The sequence below is a fragment of the Neomonachus schauinslandi genome, chromosome 6 (assembly GCF_002201575.2).
Source record: "Neomonachus schauinslandi chromosome 6, ASM220157v2, whole genome shotgun sequence".
In the NCBI taxonomy this organism is placed as follows: domain Eukaryota; kingdom Metazoa; phylum Chordata; class Mammalia; order Carnivora; family Phocidae; genus Neomonachus; species Neomonachus schauinslandi.
The window spans coordinates 120,920,664-120,926,880 of record NC_058408.1 but is presented as its reverse complement, the minus strand read 5'-3'; positions in this window follow the sequence as shown (position 1 = coordinate 120,926,880).

Below are 6,217 nucleotides of genomic sequence, written 5' to 3'. Positions count from 1 at the left end.
TCACCAGAGTGCAAGGCTATAGGTTCAGAAATGACCTCTGAGGGGTGCCTGGGTGGCTCAGTCATTAAGCGTCTGCCTTCGGCTCAGGTCATGATCCCAGGGTCCTGGGATCGAGCCCCACATCGGGCTCCCTGCTCCGCAGGAAGCCTGCTTCTCCCTCTCCCACTCCCCCTGCTTGTGTTCCCTCTCTTGCTATGTCTCTCTCTGTCAAATAAATAAATAAAATCTTAAAAAAAAAAAAAAAGAAATGACCTCTGAGGCACTGCTTGGAAGGGTCAAAATGGAAACAATGTAAGTGCTCTGCGGAGGTTAGAAAAATCATGGTATATCCAGGCAACTGGCAGTCCATCTGGGCTCCGTGAAGTTTCCAGGACACTGAGCAACTTGGACACCTTGTTCAAAGGTCCCATTAAAGGACCTAAACTCTGTAACAATTTTATTTGTATGGTGTGGAAACATGAGCTTCCTATGAATATCATTTAGATATTATAGCAGGGAAAGGCCATGATGCTCTACTCCCTTTTGTAAATAAGTGTGTATGCCTATAAATCTCTCCTAGAGGTGAAAGATCAGACTTTTACTCTCTTCCTGATCATAAATGCATCTTCTGTCCAGATTAACTGACATCTACTGAGCCCTTACCAGGAGTGATGGGTGCTGGGACTAGAGAGATGACCGGATTCCTGGGCTCCAAAGGTACATAGAGACCCAAACAGATAATCATAGTGCAGTGTGTGTGTCTGCTATGAAAGGGACAGCCTTATGAAGCTGTCAGAATGTGGGATTTGAGGTGGGGGCAACCTAATCCAGACTGGCAGGGGACAGTGGGGATGGGAGGTGGAGGTGGGGGAGTGGGGGCAGTGAAGAAAGGTTTCCCAAAGGAGATGGCCCAGAGCTCAGGCCCATTAGAGAGCCTGGACTTTCCGGGATCACTCATACTTAGGAGTCGGTGCCCAAACTGCCTCACCTTACATTCTGTACGTCTGCAGAGAACTTCTCTGTTACTTCCTCCTTCCCCTTTTCTCTTCCAGCTCGCAAGAAGCACCCAGCCTATTCCAGCTGGTCCCTCTGTACTTCTCATTCTGATACTCCCAGGACAGTGTGGCTAGGTGTTCAGTGTTAATGTGAGACTTGAACCTTAGTTTCCACATTTGTGAAATGGCATTGACCATAGTTTCTAAGCAACGAAAGCAAAAATAAATAAGTGGGACTATGTCAAAATAAAAAGCTTCTGCACAGCAAAGGAAATCATCAACAACATGAAAAGGCAACCTACTGAATGGGAGAAAATATTTGCAAATCATATGTCTGATAAGGGACTAATATCCAAAACATATAAAGAACACATAAAAAATCTGATTAAGAAATGGGCTGAAGGTTTGAATAGACATTTTTCCCAAGAAAACATACAAATGGCCAACAGGTACATGAAAAGATGCTCAACATTACTAATCACCAGGGAAATGCAAGTCAAAACCACAGTGAGATATCACCTCACACCTGTTAGAATGAATATTATCATAAAGACTAGAAATAACAAGTGTGGTCAAGGATGTGGAGAATGCATTGTTGGTGGGAATGCAAACTGGTACAGCCACAATGGAAAATAGTACAGAGGGAATTAAAAATAGAACTATCATATAATCCAGCAATTCCACTTCTAGGTATTTATCTGAAGAAAATGAAAACACTAACTCAAAAAGATACCTGCACCCCCATGTTCATTGCAGCATTATGTACATTAGTCAAGATATGGAAACAACCTAAGTGCTCACTGATGAGTGAATGGAGTTCAGTATGTACACACACACACACACACACACACACACACACACAGGAATATTACTCAGCCATAAAAAAGAATGAAATCTTGCCATTTGCGAAATGGATGACCTCGAGGATATCATGCTAAGTGAAATAAGTCAGAGAAAGGCAAATACTCTATGACCTCACTTATATGTGGAATTAAAAAATAAAATAAAATTTAAAAAACCAAGCTCATATAGGGAACAGATTAGTGATTGCCAGAGCTGGGGGATGGTGAAGAAATGGGTGAACTGTTTTGCTTTTTTTTTTTTTTTTTTTAGTTTAAATACACTGAAGAAACTTATGAAATAATACAAATTTTTAATCATAGTATTTATCTTATAAAGTTATTAAGAATGAAAGCTAGCACAAATGGTTGATCATGTACAAAAAACTATGCTAAGCACTTTTAAACATATTATCATTTCATCTCATTCTCAACCGATGAAGTAGTTAAAATGCTATCCCCATTTTACACACCTGGGAAATGACCATAGAGTGCTCTAGTAACTTACCAAGGCTACAAACTGGTCATGCTCTTAGCCCAATATCTTGCTTCAAGGATTAGGTGAAATAGTGAGTATCAATGCTTAGCAGAGTGCTGGTACACAGCAAGCACTCAGTAAACATAAATTATTGTTGTTGTAGGGGAGAAGCTCCATTCAGTTTTTCAAAGACTTGACTGCTTTGGTTTTGCTTTATCCTCAGTGCCCTGAATGAACGATGCCTGACACGTAGTAGGTGCTCAAAATAGAGGTGATGAATTTATTAACCAAGAGTCCTTGGTCCTGTTTTTTCTCCTGCTCTGGGGCCAGCTCCTTCTCTCTCAGGACCTGCTAGGTAGGGGGTCCCTAACATCTTAGGACAAGCCTGAAAATAAGGGGGCTTTTTAAACCTGTGAGAAAATCACTGACATGGTTTGGCTTTGGTGGCTTTTCCGACTGCCTTAACTTAAGTTTTTGCCAGGATATGGAAGAAGATCCTCGACAGTAGTATTTAAGGGAAATGGTGAAAATGAAGATACTGAAGTCATAAAAGCCTGGTGGTAGAGAGAGTGAGCTCTGGATTCCAATCCTGGCTCTGCCACTTTCTAGCTCAGGCAAGTTACTTCTCTATGGCTCTGTTTCCTCTGGCTTAAAACTCAGACAAGAATAGCACATACTACCTACCTTGTTCTAAGTATGAGACAACACAACTTAGGTGTCCTGTGTCTGGTTCAAAGATCACAGCAGCAGCCCAGGAAACGCACAAATCCAGGGCTGCCCTCAGGTTTCTTTCTGTTAAGATTTCCCTCTGATTCTTCCAAAATTGACACTCACCAAGAGGAGTCCTTTTGCATTTGCAACTTTGCAAATAAAGGAAAAATGCTTTTATTATCATTGTCAGATATGATTATTAATTCTATCTGCTAATAGAAATTATTGCAGGGGGGCCTGGGTGGCTCAGTTAAGCTTCTGATTCTTGATTTCGGCTCAGGTCATGATCTCAGGGTAAGATCAAGCCCTGTGTCAGGCTCCATGATGGACGTGGAGCCCGCTTAAGATTTTTTTCTCTCTCCCTCTGCCTCTGCCCCTCCCCCTCCTTCCTCTCTCTCCCTCTCTCTCCCACTCTCTCTCTAGAAAAAGAAACAAACAAACAATTGTAGCCAGCAGTATGCTGGTAAATGTTTAACAGGCTCTCTAAAGAAGGAGGAGGAAAAGGAGGCGGGGAGGGGGGGCGAGAAGGAGGAGGAAAAGGAGAAAGCCCCGATTGGAAGCATTTGCTAATGTCCCTGGTGTAAATACTCCCACTGTGGTTGATTTTAAGCTACTGAAATGGGTGGCACTGGCTGTGGAGTTTGTAAAGAGATGCTAACAACCAACTTTGCGCTGGCTCCAGTGACTGTGGGTGTCATTTCATCCAAGGATACTCACTTAGAAAGTGCTGATTACATCCCTCAGTTCCGCTTGACTTATTCCCAGCCATTAGGTGAAGAATGAGACATACGGTAAGCAAGAGGCAGTGACGTAGACTGCACCAGCCTGCTGGGGTCACACCTCGGCCCCATCATGTGCCGGCTCTGGGACCTTGGATGTGGATAAGTTATTTGCCATCTCTTTCCCTCAGCCTCTTCATTTGTTAGTTGGGACTAAAATGCACCTGACCTCCCGTGTGTGCAGGAATGTTGTGTGGCGTGCCAGCCCAGTGCCTGGTGCGTGTGTGTAGCACACGTTAGTTGTTATTATTAGCATCGAGCTAGCACAGGGGATTCTTGCAGCCAACACAATAATTCGTGGCTAACATTTGTATGGAAACTCTTCATTCATAAAATGCTTTTTCACACATTATCATATTTGACTTTCGTAACAGCCACAGTTGAAAAACCTGAGGGCCAGCATCATATCAGTGATGTGGCTGTTCGGTGGGTCCCTTGTCTTTCAACACTTGGTCCGAGGTTCAGAGTCATGCCTGAAACAGGCACACTGGAGAACGTTAGGTTATATCATGAAATTGGGTCTGCCCCAAAACGCCTTTAAAATCTTCCAAGTTCTCAGGAATGAATCAAGGAACACATGACTTGCTACATAACAAGGCAGAAAGCAAATCAAGAGGCCTAAACTGGTGTTCTAGAGACCCACAGTGGAATTACCCTTGTCTTGATAACTCTGAGAATCTCGATGCCCCAGGGAGGCACTAATACACAAATAGACTTGGCTCCGGCCGGCCCTCCAGGTCTAGCTCTCACGGGCACTGAAGGAGGCCCTCAGAGCCACGTTCTCTTCCTGATTCCCATCCGTGCTCTGCTGGGCTGAAGCTGCCTAATCAGTTCCAAGATGGGTGAGATATTATTGTACTAAATATTGAGAAAATATGTTGCTGAGAAGAAAAGCACCTGAAATGTGCTTAATATTTTCTATTTAAATACTTGCTTCTTGCTGTTTTCTTCTCTTTTTAATTGTGATAAAATAAACATAACATAGAATTCACCACTTTAACCATTTCAAAGCATGCAATTCTGCGGCATTTAGTACATTCACAATGTTGTGCAGCTACCACTGCAGTCTAATCCAGAATATTTTCATCACACCCAAAAGAAACCCCGTACCCATTAGCAGTCACTTTCCATCCGCCACCTCCCAGTCACTGGCAACAACTAATCTGTTTAGTTAATGCACAATGTTACACTAGTTTAGGGTATGTAACACCGCGCTTCTACAAGTCTGTGCATTGTGCTATGCTCACAAGTGTAGCCAATATCCGTCACCACGCACTACTACAATACAATCGACTATATTCCTTACACCATTCCTTTTCTTCCCATGACTTACTCATTCAGCTGGAAGTCTGTACTTCCCACTCCTCCTCACTCAATTTGCCCATCCTCCCACCTTCCTCGCCTCTGGCAACCACCAGCTCGTGTTCTGTATTTATAGGTCTGATTCTGCTTTTTGTTCACATATGATCCCATAATTCCACTACAGGGTATTTACCCAAAGAAAATGAAAACACTAATTCGAAAAGATATATGCACTTCTATGTTTCTTACAGCATTACTTACAATAGGCAAGATATAGAAGCAATCTAAGAGTTCATCAATAGACAGATGGATAAGGAATATGTGGTATATGTATGCAATTACACAGCCACAAAAAAGAATGAGACTGTGCCATTTGTGATCATATGGGTGGGCTTAAAGGGTATTATGCCACTAACCTGCTTTTTGTCTCTATGGATTTGCCTATTCTGGACATAGGATACATTTGGAATCATATAACGTGTGGTCTTTTGTGACCAGTTCTTTAATTGAGCATCATGTTTTCAAGGTTCATCCACGTTCTGCCATGTATCAGTATTTCATTCCTTTAAATGGCTGAATAATATCCCATTGTGTGGATAGACCACATTTTGCTTATCCATTCCTCGGTTTGTGGATATGTGGGTTATTTCCACATTCTGGCTATTGTGAACACTGCTGCTATGTGTACACATTTTGTTTGATCATTGGTCTTTGATTCTTTTTTGGTATATACCCCGGAGTAGAATTTCTGGGGCATATGGTAGTTCTATTTAATTTATTAAAGATGTCTTCCTCTTATCAAAGACAAATCTAGGGAAAAGCTATCTTAGAATATGGAGTATGAGCGGTGGGACCAGAGAAACCTGACTGAATCTCAGCTCTCTGACAGACAGCCAGTTGACCCTGTTAACCTTTCTCCTGCACAGTTGATGGAAGAGCAATCTCTCAACAATCACAGCATTACTAGTAAGCAGTTATGTGTGTAATACTTCATTATGTCCCAGACTCAGAAAAAGAAGAGGAATTTCTCTCTTTTAAAAAAAAAATAAGGCTGAGGCTTTACTTACTATGTCCCAGGCTCCAAGCAGAAGTGGTACAAATGAGGTGATGTTGAGTAAATAGTTGACCCTTACC